This window comes from Oryctolagus cuniculus, chromosome 7 (assembly GCF_964237555.1).
Source record: "Oryctolagus cuniculus chromosome 7, mOryCun1.1, whole genome shotgun sequence".
In the NCBI taxonomy this organism is placed as follows: Eukaryota; Metazoa; Chordata; class Mammalia; order Lagomorpha; family Leporidae; genus Oryctolagus; species Oryctolagus cuniculus.
In genome coordinates, this window is record NC_091438.1 from 29,819,869 (window position 1) to 29,838,438 (window position 18,570).

Genomic DNA, 18,570 nt, shown 5'->3' on the forward strand with positions numbered 1-18,570 from the left:
TCTTCTATTGCTTTCCCAGGCCATAGCAGAGAGCTGCCTTGGAAGTAGAGCAGCGGGGACTGGGACTGGTGCCCATATGGGGTGCTGGCGCTGCAGGTGGTATCTTTATCTGCTTCACCAGCCCCAAGGAGATGCAGTTTATCACTGGTCATTCAGAAGCACAGGCAAAACAACTTGGGACTCATGATTGATGTCTGAAGTGGGAAAGGGAAAAACCCTGGAGAAACAGCCCTCTACCTGGGGGACCTGTCCCCGTGTCGGCAGTGTCAGAAATGAATTGAATTGGGACTGGTGCTGTGGTGCAGCAAGTTAAGTTGCCGCCTGTGACTCCAGCATCTCGTATGAATGCTGGTTTAGTCTCAGATGCTCCATTTCCAAACCAGCACCCTGCCTTTCAAATAAATAAATAAATCTTTTTTTTTTTTTTTAAAAAAAAGAAATGAATTGACCTTCGAGAAACAATGATTTTGAATAGCCCTTGTCTGGACTGTTGAGGAACAGTTTTATTTTTTTCCTCCTTCTCTTTTTCTTTCTCATACAAAGTGTTGAACTCTTTACCTAGAAAAGAGTTAATACTCTGTATATAAAGTTAAATGAAAATAGATCTTAGTAAAAAGCAAGGCAGGGAACAGGAGAGGGAAGAGGTCAGGCCCCATTTCTGGGTTGTTGTCTCAGCTCTGCTACTGACTAGCTGGGACCCCAGATCATGCTTTCCTCATCTGCAGAACTAAGATTTTATCCTATATAACTGCCATGGTTCTTCAAAAATCAGGTGGAGCATACTGCCTAGACTTTGTCCTATTAGTCTTCAAGGTTCCTCATTTTCTAAATTGAGGTCTGAAGACATTTTTGGGCTTCTGACATTTTGCAAGGCTGTTCTAGGAAAACTTGATGTCCAAGAATGATTTTATTTAGGCATTGAGCTTTGCAGAGTTCCTAAGAACGTTAATACCTAGTATTCTCATGCATCGCTCATGTTGTCCTAGACATGCGGTGTCCCAGTTACCAACCGCAACTTTGAGAGGTAGGTTGGAGGCTGTGGTTCATATAAGCCAACACTGAGTGTCTTCACCCACTCAAACACCTTTCCTCTAATCGCTTTCTGCAACCTTCACCAATCAGAGGGGTTCTAAAGGAGTGTTAAATATACTCACAACATCCTTTGAGGAAGTGGCTAGCATTCTCATTTCATAGATGAAGAAATTAAAGTGCAAGAAACCATACATTTTATCTAAATGCTAGGCATTTACAACTAAGACCTGAGTCCCAGCCTACATCTTCTGTATATAAATCTAAAGTTAAATCGATTTTCATTGCCTCTTGTGAGGAAGGCTGCATAAGATAAATAAAAGGCAGAGCCCTGCAGTGGTAGGTTTGATTCATTCCTCCATTCTTTACCATCCAGAATTTGAGCCAACAAAATTCTATGATTCTCTTCTGTGAAATGGTTTGATAATATTTACTTTGCAATATCATTCCGAGGTTCAGAAATAATATACCTGAAAGTAGGGGCAGACATTTGGTGCAGTGGTTAAGATACTACTTGGAATGCCTGCGTCAATATGGGAGTGCCTGGGTTTGAGTCCCAGTTCTGCTTCTAATTCCAACTTTGTGCTACTGCAGAGCCTAGGAAGCAGCAGGTGATGGTTCAAGTTGTTGGGTCTCTGTTACACCTGTGGGAGACCTCGATGGAGTTCAGGGTTCCTGACTTCAGCCTGGACCAGTTCTGGCTGTTACAAGTATTTGGGGAATGAACAAGTGGATGGAAGCTCTCTATCTGTCTCTGTCCTTCTCTTTACCTCTCTGCCTTTAAATTAAGTAAAATAATAATTTTTAAAAATTATTAAAAAATTTAAATGAAATAAAAAATTATCTTGCCAAGTATCTGGAACAGAATATGTACTCAAATTCATTATTTTTACATCTCTATATTTGAGAAACTGCATTTTCTTTTTACTTTTAAGGATTTTACATATTATCTGTTGTAATCTAATTAGTATGCAAATGAGAACAATTATTTTATTTTTAACTTTTATTTAATAAATATAAATTTTCAAAGTACAGTTTATGAATTACAATGGCTTTTCCCCGCATAAGTTCTTTATTTATTTATTTAATGAATGTGAATTTACAAAGTACAACTTTTGTATTGTTGTGCCCCCCCCAACCTCCCTCCCTCCCGCGGCCCTCCCCTGTCCCACTACCTCTCCCATCCCGCCCTTCATCGAGTTTCATTTTCAATCACCTTCATATACAGAAGATCAACTTAGTATACACTAAGCAAGGATTTCAACAGGCTGCACTCACACAACCGAACCAGGTATAGGGCATTGTTCGACTAGTAGTGCTATTTTTAAGTTTCCTAGTAGAACACATTAAGGACAGAGATCCTACATGGGGAGCCTGTACTCAGTGACTCCCGTTGTTGATTTAACAATTGGCACTCTTATTTATGATGTCAGCAATCACCCGAGACTCTTGCTATGAGCTGTCTAGGCTATGGAAGCCCCTTGAGTTCACCAACTCTGAACTTGTTTAGTCAAGGCCGTATCACAGTGGAGGTTCCTTCCTCCCTTCAGAGAAAGGCGCCTCCCTCCTTGATGGCCTGAGAACAATTATTTTAAAGGTCTCCCATGGAAATAATTTTCTTAGAGAGTAAAGAAGAGAATGAATTAGAAATTGGAAAGTTATCTTTTTAACATATCAGGAATAATCTGGTACCAGAGTTAAGGCTTGCTAATCTCTATTCTCTTAACTTCTAGAATTTCATTTTCCATATTTTAAACTCAGCTTTAAGAAGTGAATGCACAGATTATATAATTTGTGCTGTTAGGCTACTCCTGTAGGGCTTCAGTGCAGAGCTATAGAAATCCAAGCACTGGAAAATCTATATTCAGCATATACAACTGCAAACATGGTGAAACACTGGGCCCGGTACCCTGATGGAATAAACAATTCTCTGAAGGAAGGTTTTCAATTTTTCATATTTTAAGCCATGCACACTTATTTAAAAACAAAACAAAACAAAAAACTATTTCAGTCACCATCACTACTTGTCATTTTCCTGAGAATTTGGGTGCTCTGCTGGTTTTTATACCTGGTTATCAAAATTGGTTTCTGCACTGGGGGAAGGGAAGACATATTGTCATTATTGACCTACTATATGTATTGGGATCTATTTTTCAGAAGCTTTGTTTTATTAACTTGAAAGGCACAACTACAGACACACACACATGCTCACGCACACACACACACAATAACTGGCCCTGGGCCAGGCTGAAGACAGGAGCCAGGAGCTTCTTCAGGGTCTCCCACATGAGTTCACAGGCCCAAGGACTTGGACCATCTTCTACTGCTTTCCCAGTCACGTTAAAGGGAGCTGGATCTGATGTGTAGCAGCTGGGACTGGAACGGCACCTATATGGGATGCCAGTATTGTAGGTAGCTGCTCTACCCATTATGCTACAATGCTGGCCCCAAGAATCTATTTTTCAAAACACATTTAATCCACTGAACACTGCATACCTGCAGAGTGTTGTCTGACCAGGATCTGTTCCCCATTTCCACTCACCACCTCCATTTTGCTCTTTGTCAAGACCTCTGGTGGAGCAAAGAAAATGGGGATGGTTTGTCCAAGAATTCAGACTTGTTGACTGAGGCAATGCTGTGTTAGAGGAACAGAATGGGAATTTCCCAATAAACACTTGAGTGGAGAAGGCAGTAAGAGGAGGAGATGGCAAACAAATCAGAATACATGAGTCTGAGTTTTGGCTCCTTCACTGCATGCCTATGGGACTCTGGGAAAATCCTGAACTCTTTCTAGGCCTCAATTCTCTCTTATATTAAAGCCAACATTTGGAATAATAGATCTCCAAGTTCCCATCCAGTCTTAGAATATTATGGTCTAAAGTGACCCTAAGACTATGCATTTCAGTTACAGTAAAAAAAATCAGGCTTAAGGATAGTTATGTTAAGTATACTTGGTTCAACTGTGATTATATATAATAATAGGTTTTTTAAAAAGTAGAAATGATGAAAGATGGTTGGTTGAATCTCTCAGTTATCCTCTCCATACACAGGAGGATCCGTGGTTTGCCAGACAGTATTTATCTTCTATCATCGTGCTAGGATAAAAACAGGCTGGGGCTGGTAGCACAGAAGGTGCAGCCAATTTGGAATTCTTGCTTTTCTACCATAATCTGAATCTCATAGTCCCAGTAGGCATGGCCTTAGAGTGAAGCAGGGAATTTTCGGCAATGATCAACATCTAGGTTTAAGCTCAGATCACTATTCTACAAGGTGCTTCTTGCCTAGTGAGTGGTCCTTATGGTTATGACTCCTCAGAGGCAGAGAAGGGGATAACCACTCACTGGTGGTGATATTTGAGAAGGTGATATTCAAAAGGATGTGACTGGAAGACTAAATCTTCCTTGAAAGTTGTGTAGGACCCAGATAAATAGAGAAGAGCTGGGGGCTGGGAGGGCAGAGTGCAACAGGGTATATTGGAAAGCTGAGGAAAAAGGATTGGACTGGTTTAGCAACTCTGATATAGAAGTCTTCTGAATCAAAACCAGAATTTTTAGGCTCTAAAGAAATGTGGAGTCATGTAGATGAGTCATATTGACTCAGACAGATCAAAACTTCAATTCAGTTGAATTTTTTATTTAAAGTGAATTTGCTTACTAGCAATAGGGATATTCACCAAAGTTGCTATAAACTTGCTTTTGTGTGACTTCACATAGACTACCTGGAGAGGGTAATTTTGATATTTTCATAAAAATGTACTTGTTTTTGACTAGTTCTCTATCCAGCATTATTGTCTGTATTCAAAGTAATGCTTTAATGGTTTCCTGTGGAGATTGGTTCTTGGGTTTCTTTTGGCATCTCCAGGCTCCGTGGATTCCACAGAAAGAAGCCATGTCCTCTTTTTTGAACTCTGCATTTGAAGTGCAGCCTGTACTACTGAGTGAATTGTGTGGGATCATTTTCAGGTCTCAAAGTGCTTTTCATTGCTCCTGAGTATACAGCATCCTACTGGGGTCCTGCCATTCACCAACTGAGGAAATGTTCTTGCATGATGACAATGGCAGATCTTGCTCTATAGTTGCCTCCACACACGTCCAAATACTGCATTAACACCTCTGCCTGTTGGTACATAAAGACTGAAATAATTTGCATGTCAAATATTGCTTTGCAAATTTCTGTAATGTCCCAAGAGAGATCTACCTACCTGTAGGTATATGTATATGTATTAGTAAGCACCATGAATTTTAGTTTGGAGTCTTTGTTAATGTTCACATTGTTAGCATCGCCATAACCTTCTTTTAACTCCAGACTGATTCATATTCATACATAACCTATGTCTTTCCTAACTTATGTAGCTAAAAGGAATTTCTGATATTTTTCTTTCCTCTTGTGTATCTAAAACTCAAGATTTTTCTCATGGGACACTTTTTTCATATTTACTCTTATCCTTTATAAAGTAGTATCTTAGGGCTCAAAAATCGGTTTTTGGGCCGGCGCCGTGGCTCACTAGGCTAATCCTCCGCCTTGCAGCGCCGGCACACCAGGTTCTAGTCCCGGTCAGGGCGCCGTATTCTGTCCCGGTTGCCCCTCTTCCAGGCCAGCTCTCTGCTGTGGCCAGGGAGTGCAGTGGAGGATGGCCCAAGTCCTCGGGCCCTGCACCCCATGGGAGACCAGGAGAAGCACCTGGCTCCTGCCATCGGATCAGCGCAGTGCGCCGGCCGCAGTGTGCTGGCCGCGGGAGCCATTGGAGGGTGAACCAACAGCAAAAGGAAGACCTTTCTCTCTGTCTCTCTCTCTCACTGTCCACTCTGCCTGTCAAAAAAATAAATAAATAAAAATTTTAAAAAATTGGATTTTTGGATTCTACACTCTTTTGTAATTCAAAGGCTCATAGAATCCTCTTCTCTCTCTCTCCTTCCCTTCTTCCTTCTCTCCCTCCCTCCCTTTCTTCATTCTTTCTTTTTTCCATTCTTCTTTTTTACAACAATCTCAACAACATTTAGAATATGTATACATTTTAGCAAAAAAGCATGAAGACTCATAGACAAATCACCCCTAAATTTCTACAGTCAAGGAATGCAAAGCCTAAGAGAATTAGAGCAAAATAAATAACTGTAGGCCCTTTGTGGGCTGAGTTACCCTGCCCATTGAGATTGAAATGAGATTAGTAGTGAAAACCTCTCAGTCTTTCCCAGAGGGGAAAGGAGAAGGAGGAGAAGGAAAGGAGGAGTGATGAATCTGCTGCCCACCTTCCCCCTTGGTCGCATCTGACTCCTCCACCCATGGTGCTCCTGTACTGTAATGCCCAAGCTGTGGAATGCAATCCCTTCACCCCTGAACACTCAACTCACAAAGACCTTTGTTTGCAGAGCACTTGCTGAAAGTTTGGTGAAGGGTTCCATGCAGTGCCCATAGCTTTCTTCCCTCCCTCAGCACACACTCCACTTCTACTTTTTTTTTTTTTTTTTTTTTGACAGGCAGAGTGGACAGTGAGAGAGAGAGAGAGAGAGAAAGGTCTTCCTTTTGCTGTTAGTTCACCCTCCAATGGCCGCCGTGGCCGGCGCACTGCGCTGATCCGATGGCAGGAGCCAGGTACTTCTCCTGGTCTCCCATGGGGTGCAGGGCCCAAGTACTTGGGCCATCCTCCACTGCACTCCCGGGCCACAGCAGAGAGCTGGCCTGGAAGAGGGGCAACCGGGACAGAATCCAGCACCCAGACCGGGACTAGAACCCGGTGTGCCGGCGCCGCAAGGCGGAGGATTAGCCTAGTGAGCCGCAGCATCGGCTCACTTCTACATTTTTTCAGGTCTCCATGTTATTCCCTCTTAAGAAAGGCTCAAGAGGATCACAGAAAGTGAGGAATGAGGTGAAGCATGAGGGATGACTTAGGTGATGCACTAACTGTGGACACTTTGCAGCCCTGAGGGAGCCTTCTCCTGGAAGAAGGCAGAGTCTGCCATCTCCCTCCTGCCTGCTCCCCTGTCCACAGACTCAACAATTATCAGCCCAGCCAGAGCCACTCGCTCCTGTCTCAGGCATCAGTGGTCCTAAAGACCTAGAGACTGAGGTTTTCTCATTTTCGTTTCTTCATTCCTCTAATATCAATGAAGGGGAGCACTATAAGGATTCATTGATATTAAACTATGCTATTTCTTTTAGAAGACAGGGATGACTCTTATAAATATTATATTTACCTCTTTTGTGATTGTGACAGAGTAAAACCTATTCCAACTCCACATCTGGTATCAATATGCTTTCATCCAATGGACAATGTATACTTTTCTTTCCATGCAAAACTATGACTCCAAAAATTAAGTAATAGCCATGCTCCATACCAGTGTAGGTTTCAGTGGCTACTAAGAATTTACTCCTAAATGAAAAATAAATGATGTTGAATACATAATTCTATGGGGTACTTATTCACATTTATGAATAGGAAAGATAATTTTAAATTTTAAAATAAGATATAATCATTAATCATTATTTTATAGGAATTAACATCCAAAGAAAAATTTGTTTTCTGAAGTTAACCTTCTCATATAAAAATGATAAAATTGCAAAGTCAAATGAAGAGAAAAATTGAGGATTGACTAGTTTCTCAAATATTTTTATTTTAATGCCACTTAAGAATAAACAGATAATGGAAACACAAAAGTCATCTTGTTTTAGTGATCAGGTTAAAATTTTTATAGGATAGTGGAAGTACTAGGTACTTCACTGACAATTACCTTTTCATATAATCCTGCTCGCTTCATTAGTGGAAATACTTCTTAAGAGTAAAATAGCCAAACTGATGAAAAGTAAAAGTTTTGAATAGGAATATATTTTAATGAATTACTTAAATTTTGTCATTCCAAGTTATGTTTTTTTTTTTCCCTAAAGATGGCTGCTATTAATTCCTTCCTCCTTTACAGCTGTGTGCCAATCTCATATGACGAGATGAATTCTAATTTCTCTAACCTTGAATCTGGGTTGGACTTAGATTCTTGCCTGATCAAAACAGTTGAGGTAGAAATGACACTACCGTGCTTCCAAGGATGTAGATCTTAAGAATCCCTGCAACTTGCACCTGAACTTAATGAAAATTTCTCATGGATGCTCTTGGAAACCATCTACCATGGTGTGAGAAGTCCAGTCACGTTGCAGAACACGTATAGGTGCTCCACAAGATAGTGCAGTTGATTGCAAAACCAACAGGTGGCCGTTTGAGTTAGCCGTCTTGACTATCAAGCCCATTTCAGTCTTCAGATCATTTCAGTTCCAGTAGCCTGGCAGCACCTATATGAGAAATCCTGAAAAGAACCGCCCAGCTAAAGACACAGAAATATTAGAGAAATAAATTGTAGTTTTAAACCACTAAGTTTAGGGATAGGTCATGATAGAATAATAAATAAATAGAAATAAAAATTTTTTAAATTATTTTTTATGCTTTGCTTCAGGCTCTTTCTATATTCTTTTTGGACATACTTCTAAGCCAGGTACTGAAAATGGGTTCAAAGATGAATGATATGTAAGATGTAAAGCCAAATATATTTACTTTAAAAGCATGCTGGTGGAGAGACAAATGAACAGAAGAATATTATGCCATATGATAAGTGATATTACAAAAATGCTTCTATAGGAGTTGCCTAACTTTTGGAAAGCTAACTGATTTTTTGAGGAGATGATGAACAAAATGAAATTTGAAGACTTAGAATAAGATAGAGTGAATCGCTTGAATACTAATGTGGAGAAAACATGAATGTGGCAGTTTCCTGGAAACAGAAATAATTCAGTATGGCTGGTGAGTAGAATATGATGGCCAAGACATTATTGTAAAAGTTAGCAGAAAATTCAGAAAGATCCTTGTGTTCTGTCAAAGGAGTTTGGGTTTTATCGTTCAGTGTTAAATTCTTTTCTTTTTTTTTTTTTTGGTAAAGATTTATTTATTTATTTGAAAGTCAGAGTTACAGAGAGAGAGGGAGATATAGAGAGAAATAGAGATAGAGAGAGAGAGAGAGATATCTTCCATGCGCTGGTTCACACCCCAAATGGTCATAACAGCCAGGGCTGGGCCAGGCTGAAGCCAGGAGCCACGAGCTTCTTCTTGGTCTCTCATGAGGGTAGTAGGGGACCAAACAAATATGTGGGCCATCTTCTGTTGTTTTCTAAGGACATTAGCAAGAAGCTGCCTAGGAAGCAGAGCAGCTAGGGCATGAATTGGTGCCCATATGGAATGCTGGCAATACAGATAGCAGCTTTACTGGCTACTTCACAATGCTGGCCCCAGTGTTAAATTCCATATATGTCCTTACATTTCAAAAACTTTTTATCTTGTCCTTCAGTAGTTAAATAATAATCATAATCTTCCATGGCTACCTCAAAAGATTTTGAGGGTAGGAAGAGAGTTATATTATCTGATTTGTGATTCGTGATGATGCTATAAATATAGACTAGGGAAGGGAGTTTGGCAAAGAGGTTAAGATGCCACGTGGGATGCCCATATCCAATAGCATAGTGCCTGGTTTGAGTTCCAGCTCCATTTCTGATTCCAGTTTCCTTCTAATGCACATCCTGAAAGGGAACAGTTGATGGTTCAAGTGACCGGGTCCCTGCCACCCCTGTGAGGAACCCAGATGGAGCTCTCACTTCCCAGCTCCACCCTCGCCTAGCCCCAGCTTTGCAGGCATTTACGAAGTGAATTAGTTGATGGGAGAGCTCGTTCGTTTTCTCTCTCTCTCTCTCTCTCTCTCCCCTCTCCTCCCTCCAACCTTTTAAATAAATAAAATATTTTTTAAAAATAAGAAAATAGATTGAAGGTGTGGCGGAAGAAGGCAGGAATATTTCTTTTTTTTTTAACTTTTATTTAATGAATATAAATTTCCAAAGTACGACTTATGGATTACAATGGCTTCCCCCCCATACCGTCCTTCCCTCCCACAATCCTCCCCTTTCCCACTCCCTCTCCCCTTCCATTCACATCAAGATTCATTTTCGATTATCTTAATATACAGAAGATCAGCTTAGTATACATTAAGTATGGATTTCAACAGTTTGCTCCCACACAGAAACATAAAGTGAAAAATAATAGATGATTTTTTTTAAATGATGATGAAATCAGAGCAGACCTATTGTCATGTTTAATCCCAGTGAGAGTCAAGTTGGGAATTGATAATTTCTTTTTTTTTTTTTTTTTTTTTTACAGAGGATCAGTTTAGTATGCATTAACTAAGGATTTCAACAGTTTGCACCCCCATAGAAACACAAAGTGAAATATATTGTTTGAGTACTCGTTATAGCATTAAATCTCAATGTACGGCACATTAAGGATAGAGATCCTACATGAGGAGTAAGTGCACAGTGACTCCTGTTGTTGACTTTACCAATTGACACTCCTGTCTATGGCATCAGTAATCTCCCTATGCTCCAGTCATGAGTTTCCAAGGCTATGGAAGCCCTCTGAGTTCTCCGACTCTTATCTTGTTTAGACAAGGTCATAGTCAAAGTGGAGGTTCTCTCCTCCCTTCAGAGAAAGGTACCTCCTTCTTTGAAGACCTGTTCTTTCCACTGGGATCTCACTCACAGAGATCTTTTGCCAGAGTGTCTTGGCTTTCCATGCCTGAAATACTCTCATGAGCTTTTCAGCCAGCTCCGAATGAGAAGGCAGGAATATTTCTAGAAAGGCTATTTGGGAACTATTCCAGTAATTTAGGCGAGAAATCCGTTGTGAGATTGGCCAAAAGAAGATGAGTTCAAGATGTAAAGCAGGTAGAATCTGAGTGGTTCATGTGGTAAGACAAGACGAGGGAGAAATCCAAGGATAAATTCCCGGTTTCTAGCTTGGGAGAATGAGTAGATGAAGATACCATTTTCTGAGGTGTGGGAAAAGAATAATGGTGAACAGTTTCAAAAATATTGGATTTGCAGTATATATTGGACATTGGCATGGAAATGTAAATTAGAAAGCACATATATAGTTTAGAAGTTAGGTGAGGAAGCAGATTTGAAGGTTTGGTTTGGAGATTATCATTATATAGAGAGGGTCTGAAGCCATGAGATAGAATGAACACTGGCTGGGCTCCCAGGTAGGGCTGCTATATGGCTCTCAGAGCTCAGTTAAGGTTTAAAGGAATGAATTTCTATTGTCACTAATCTGCACAGGATGTTATCTGTTTTTCTAGCATTTAGAAACTCAGTTATGGCAGTGAGAAGGTGAATGAGTGGGTTGATCCAGGCTTATTATTTTTTCTGGCTAACATAGTAGAGGAAAAATTGGATGGCAGTTGGTTTTTCAGAGTGGTGAAAATAACGGGCCACAAGGTCCCTTAAGCAAGAGGTTGTGGGGACATTGAAGTGAAAGAAAACCTGAATATTAAACTGAGACAGCTGGAAATATCAGAGCCTGTAGTGAGAAAGGGGTGTTGCACGTGTTTGGGAATGGGATAGACTTTCTCTATGGACTTGAAAGAGATGTAAACTTTCTAGAGACAAGATTCTGAGATATCAATGACTGTGATGACACTCTTGGCCAGGGAGGCCAGTGGACTTCATTGGTATCGAGGGCAGAGGGTGGTGGAGATTTGCTACAGGATCCCACGTGAGTCTGGAGGAAAAGAAGGGTTACAGAGGAGGTGATTGACTCTGAGTAGTGGAGCACATGTTATCAGAGCTGGACTTTGAAGGACTGATCAGAGTTCAGAGTTCTCTAGGCAGTTGAGGAAGCTGATGGCGAGGGCATTTCTGATAAAATCATAATACCTGCCAAGCTTTGGAGACACTTACCTTCTTTTTCAGTGCAATATCCCCCAGGAGATGTAATTCATAAATACATGCCCTACTTCCTGTTTTGCCTCTTTTCTCCAGGTCGAGGCCATTCTGGAAATTAAATATTCCAGTAGAATTAAAATAACCCTATCTTCAAATAAACTTAGAAAGGGGGGAGGTGTGTTTGGCATAGCAAATTAGGCTGCCTCTTAGGATGCATATACTCCATACCAGAGAGCCTGCAGCTAAATCCTACCTTCATTTCAAATCCAGCTTCCTGCTAATGCATATCCTGGTAGAGAGCAGATGATCCTAGATCCTGGGTACCTACCATCCACATGGTAGACCCACGTGAAATTCCTACTCCCTGGCTTCACTTTGGTCCAGCCCTGGCTGTTGTTGGCATTTGAGAAATGAACCAGTGGATGGAAGATCTTTCTCTGTCTGTCTTTGTCTCTCCCCCTCACTTCCATCATTCTGATTTTATTTTATTTTTTTTTAAGGTTTATTCTTATGAGTCTGCTGTGTATCCCGCTTCCCATGCACACAGCAGACTCATAGAATGGCAGATGTCCTAAAAAGCACTCTGGCCTCAGAATCAGCCCTTAAGGCATTCGGTTCTGCCTGAAGAGCCCATGAGAGTATTTTAGGCATGGAAAGCCAAGACACTCTGGAAAACAACAACAACAACAACAAACCTAAATGAAAGATCTCTGTGAGTGAGATCTCAGTGGAAAGAACAGGTCATCAAAGGAGGTACCTTTCTCTGAAGGGAGGAGAGAACTTCCACTTTGACTATGACCTTGTCTAAATAAGATCAGAGTCGGCGAACTCAAAAGGCCTCCATAGCCTTGGCAAGTCATGACAAGAGCCTAAGGAGATTACTGATGCCATAAACAAGAGTGTCAATTTGTTAAGTCAACAACAGGAGTCACTGTGTACTTACTCCTCATGTAGGATCTCTGTCCTAAATGTTCTATACATTGTGATTTAATGTTATAACTAGTACTCAAACAGTACTTTACACTTTGTGTTTCTATTTGGGTGCAAACTGTTGAAATCTTTACTTAATATATGCTAAAAAGATCTTCTGTATATAAAGAGAATTGAAAATGAATCTTGATGTGAATGGGATGGGAGAGGGAGCGGGAGATGGGAGGGAAGTTATGGGGGGAGGGAAGCCATTGTAATCTATAAGCTGTACTTCAGAAATTTATATTCATTAAATAAAAGTTTAAAAAAAAAGATTTATTTTATTTACTTGAAATACAGAGGCACAGAGAGAGGTAGAGACTGAGAGAGAGGTCTTCCATCCAGTGGTTCAATCCCCAGATGGCTGCAACAGCTGGAGCTACACCAATTGCAACCAGGAGCCAAGAGCTTCTTCCAGGTGTCCTATATGGGTGCAGGGGCCCAAGGACTTGGGCCATCTTCTACTGCTATCCCAGGCCATAGCAGAGAGCTGGATCTGAAGAGAAGCAGCTGGGACTAGAACCGGCATCCATATGGGATACAAGCACCTCAGGCCAAGGTGTTAACCCTCTGTGCCATAGCACTGGCCCCATCATTCTGCCTTTAAAATAAATAAATTAAGAAAAATAACTCCATCTCTTGAATACCTGAGCAAGTTTTTTTTTTTTAAGTCTTGCAGGAGTGTACCAGTTTCACAGTCCGAACTTTGTTCCCTGTCGTTTTCATGAGAAAACGGTCAGAGATGCAATATATAAGAGTTCTTATATATCTTTGAAGAAATGCCATTTTTATGACTTCACAAAAATTGACATCCTGGAGTCTATCATTTCTCTATGATCCAGTTCCTTCTTCTATGCTTTGGAGCTATTGTGATTTTAGAAAGATCATGGCCTTTGCGGCTGAACAGAGCCAGTATTGAATCTTGATAACAACACATTCTAGCTGTATGACCTTTAGCAACATATTTTTCTTCCTGACTTTCCATTCCCTGTTCTGTGAAAAGTATGCTCACCTCCCAGAGTTATGAGGATGAAGTGACATCCTATCAATGAGGAGACACAGAATAGATGCTTCACACAATTCTTCCTGGCTTTCTCCGTCCTTGCCCCTAACTCTCCTCCTGTGCTCATTTCTTTCAAGCACTGAGCTGCTGACCTTTGCTTCTGCCCGTATTGTCTGTCTCCTACCTGCCACAACCTCACATAAATACTTCACACTTCCCAGAAAGTGCTCTGTTTTCCCAGAATCACGACCTCTAGAAGTCTAGCTCAGGAAGATCCAAGAAAAATAAGAGGAGGAAGAGGAAGCTCTTTTATACTGGATGGTTTTAAGAATGGCGTCCTGGAGACAAGGGCAGACAGTGAACAAGGGGGCAGGAAACAGAAAGGAGAAACTGCAAGAACGAGGGGAGACGCCTTGACAATCAAACCAAGAGTAGCAGTCCTCTTGTGCTTTGCTGAAGCTTGATGATATTTGCTTATAGTTTCGTTGGACTCCCATCTCCTTTCTGAAGCTAAATGTTTTGACTAGGAGGAGCAAATCCTTTAATAAGATGTGTTGTGAACGATTTGCTGTATTTTTTTTCATCAAAGTGTAACTCACATTTTCGCATTTCCCTACTTACCAGACTTGTTTTCCATTTTGTTCTACAGGAGCCTGCAGCCAAGATAAACTGAAACTCTCAACCTGCTCCTTATTGACACTGCGGAGCAGAGCAGTACACTCCCTCTAGGTGAGTGGTGCAGCACAGTCGCCCCGAGAATCAGGGAGATTGGCATCTGCAGAATTGCCCGCATCAGCAGCTGCTTCATGTTCCCTTGTTAGTGGTTATACCACATCATCTACGCAAAGTCCAGTGCAGCAACGCAGCAACAACAGAAAGAGAAGTTTGCAATACAGACGACAAGACCTTCAAATCTAGTAACTCACAGAAAGAACTACATAAAGAAACCTACATTCCTGTAGCGGGGAGGGGAGGTGTTCTTTTAGAACTATTTAACATAAGACTCTTGGAACTGGGGCCTGCGCTGTGACGTAGTAGGTTAAGCATCTGTCTGCGGCGCCAGCATCCCATATGAGCCCCATTTTGAGTCCCAGCTGCTCCACTTCCGATCCAGCTCCCTGCTGATGGCCTGGGAAAGCAGTAAAAAGGGCCCAACTGCTTGGGCCCCTGCACCCACGTGGGAGACCCGGAAGAACTTCCTGGCTCTTGACCTCTGATTGGCTCAGCTCTGGCTGCTGCAGCCATTTGGGGATGAACCAGAGCATGGAAGACCCTTCTCTCTTCTCTCCCACTGTCTGTCTGTAACTCTACCTCTCAAATAAATAAATAAACTCTTTTACAAAAAAGACTCTGAACTATATATTGGTAAACTATTACAACATTCCCTGAGGAAATCTTTAAGTTTATTATTAGTAAATTAAAATCTTCATTCTCTGTTTAATGTGAGCATAATGGCTAACTTAGTTTCTTCTGAACCATATTAATAATTTTTACATACTAAATAAATAAATAGTATAAAAATATAAATGGCCAGTGAACTTATGAGAGAATATTCTGTCTCTCTAGTTGCAGTGCCACTTTAAATAGCAAGCATAAGCCATTTGAACTGATTTGACATTGGTAGTACAAAATAGTGACCATTTTTGCCTAGACTACAATAGACCTCAAAGGCAATGATAATTATCATTGGGCAGTGTGACCCTGGATGATTTTTGTTTGCTTCTTGTACTTTTCTGTACCCTCCTATTCCCTCATCTCTACCAATAGACACCCTCTCATAATAAACACATGTCAAATTCAGAAAACAAAAAGGGAAATGATCAAATCTAATGACTTGGTGTGTATTTTTTTAAAAACTTTTAGAAGTAAAAATATTGGGATCAGGAGTTTAGTCTAGCAGTTAATATGTCTGCATCCCATATCAGTATACCTAGGGATCTGACTCCAACCCAGGATCCTGACTTCAGCTTCCTGCTGGTGCAGACCTTGGGAGGTAACAGGTGATGGCTCAAGTAATTGGGTCCTTACCACCCATGTGGGAGACCTGGATTGAGTTCCAGCTCCCTGCCTCAGCCCCAGACCCTGGCATGTGCACATTTGGGGAGCAAACTGATAGTTTATGCCTGCTCCTGCTTTCCTTGTGTGTTTTTTCTTTCTTTATCACTCCCTGCTTATTTTAAAACAAATCCCTACCGTCATGTCGTCTTAACCACAATTGTTTATACACACACACACACACATGGACACAGATGCACACACATACAATGTCTGTATAAGTATTAAAAGGTTCATATATATTATTTTTAACAAAAATGAGCAAAAGCTCATTGGTGACATCTAAGCTCGGTCTTTCTTAACATTTCTACCATTATCAAAAAAAAAAAAAAGAAAGAAAGAAAAGGATTTTACAATTGATTTATTTGAATTAGGATTCAGATGAGGTATAATCATTACATTTGATTGTGACACACTTTAAGCTTCTTTTAATTTAGGACAGATATCTCTCTCCTCTTTTTTCCTGGTCCTTGACTTTTTGTCTTATAAATTGTCCCAAATTCTGGATTTATCTGTTTGTTTTCCTACTTCTGTGCAAACTAAGTTAGATATAAATCTTGACTAAATACAAGTTCAATGTTTTTTGGCAAGAATATTTCATAAGTGAGGTGTCTTGTTACATTACATCATGAAGCACATGATGTCTGATTGTCTCATTTTGAGACATTAAAATTGATCAGTGGGATCTGATGGCGTAAACTATGGTAAATGTCCCCATCATCCTTTTTCTGAATGATTTTAGCTTCTGTTGACATTCATTGCCTGAATTAATTATTTCATTAATGCTTCTAATTTTAATAATTTTATTTATTAATTGTATTAATTCTTATCTACTAAAATTCTCCTCTGAAGAAAAGCGGTACGTTGTCAACTTGGAGTTTTGTTTTCTGAAATGTAATCATACAAAACAGTAAAAACAGATGTACATCCCTTGCTTTTGTCCAGTCTAAAGTCCTAGAAACAGTACCAGACCAGTGTCAAGGAAGATCCATGACATACAGGCAACATGAACACTGGGAGGGACCAAGACTTGAGAATGGGCTGATTCGAAGTGTGAAGCTGGAATAAGCCAGGTGAGCCTGGTAAACCTTGTGGTTCCAGTAACCAAAGAATCTATGCAAGCTGATAGGGCTGTGTCAGAATGGTTCCCCAGGAGCTGATTTGAAGGAACTTCTACTGATGCAAGGTAATTTGAGCATAAAAAAAAAAAATAGTGGCTACAATTGATTGACTCATTGAAAATATTTAAAAAGTCTTATGCGTTCACAATGATACAGATATAATATGAAAACAGGTAGAAAATCACTAAATAAAAACAAAAGCAAATACATTGGTAGCCACTGCAGCAAAGCAGAACACCAACTGCTTAAAAATTAGTAGATTAAAGGGAAAGAGTGATTTATGTTTTTTTTTTTTTTAAAGATCACTGTGGCCTCTGTGTGCGGAGTAGGTGGACTACACACTGCCAGCGATGTGTAGATGAAAGAGCAGCGCCTGGCCTCCTAGAGCTCACGTCTCCAGTGGGGATGGCTGCCCTGGATCAGGTAATCAAGTGGAATATGAATAGTAACAGGGATGAGCAGATGATGCCACTGGAGCACACAAGAGGGCCTCAAGTCACCCTGAGAGCTCTGAGACAGAGTCGGCACCGAACGTGGGTCTCACAGGTAGAATCAAAACAAGTGGTGATCCTACACTAGACTGACTCAAAACCAGCTGGAGCTTCCGACTCAGGGCGTGGAGAGGATTAAGCAGGCAAGCGGAAGGACACATTGAGTCCTGCACAGAAGCGGCTGGGGAACATGGGCTGAAGGCTGATCAGCTGGTGCCAGGGAGAGAGGGCTCAGATCTCCTTGGTATTACCTTCGACTTTCTATTTGATCCTTGCTTGTAACTGCAAAAGGTGCTGGTTTGGGGAGACAAGAAGAGAGCTAAAAGGAAAGGTAGGGATTGGGAGGTGAATGTCAATGAAGAACAAATCACAGCTGTGCTATATGGCTGAGAAGGTCTGCTGTGATGTTAAATGACATCATGGGATCAAAGGTGCTGTGTGTGTAACAGCTTGGATGTGCTGTACTATGTTAAAGCTTTAAGCCACAGAGATTATATGAACACTGGGCATTCACAAACATATTAAGAGATAACTAGCCAGGCAGAAGTAACAAATGGAGACAGCCAGACACAGGCTGCCGACTATTGGAAAGATGATGTCATTGTAGAGGATCACAAGACCCAGAGGATCTGCAGATGTGCAGGGATCCCCATGAATGGATAAAACGGACCCTGTTCACGGGAGGGTGAGTAACATAGACTGATTCTTTATGCACAGGAGGTTACAGAATAGTTATAATCCAGTGCAGAACTGAAGTGTAAGGTTCTAGAACAGGGTTTTAGCAAATATCTAAAATAATAATTAACAATAACATTCAGTCTTGCCAGGAGTGCAATATAACTGGTCCTTTCTTATATCGCTAGTGAAAGTTAAATCGGTATAATTTTCCTGGAAAAATTTAGCAATACATTGTATGATCATTAAAGCATTCTTATTCTTTGGCCTACTCTTGCAATTTTTTTTTTTTTTTTTTGCAAAACCTAATGTAAGGGGAAAATACAAAAACATATGTGGACAAAGTGCATCTGAGTATTAATATAGAGAAAAAATGAAAACAATACAGGTTTCTATCAATAAGGGAACTACTGGCCTGCGCCGTGGCTCACTAAGCTAATCCTCCGCCTTGCGGCACTGGCACACCAGGTTCTAGTCCCGGTCG

General features: G+C 40.8%; 1 long non-coding RNA gene across 1 annotated transcript in view; it reads left to right on the top strand.

Annotated features, from left to right (window-relative positions):
- Window positions 1–17,445, top strand: part of LOC103350018 (uncharacterized) — a 28,037-nt gene extending 10,592 nt beyond the window's left edge. The window contains exons 2-3 of the long non-coding RNA XR_518089.4: window positions 14,394–14,473; window positions 17,222–17,445. This is a non-coding gene — a long non-coding RNA (uncharacterized lncRNA). The remainder of the gene's footprint in view (window positions 1–14,393; window positions 14,474–17,221) is intronic.
- Window positions 17,446–18,570: the final 1,125 nt, after the last annotated feature.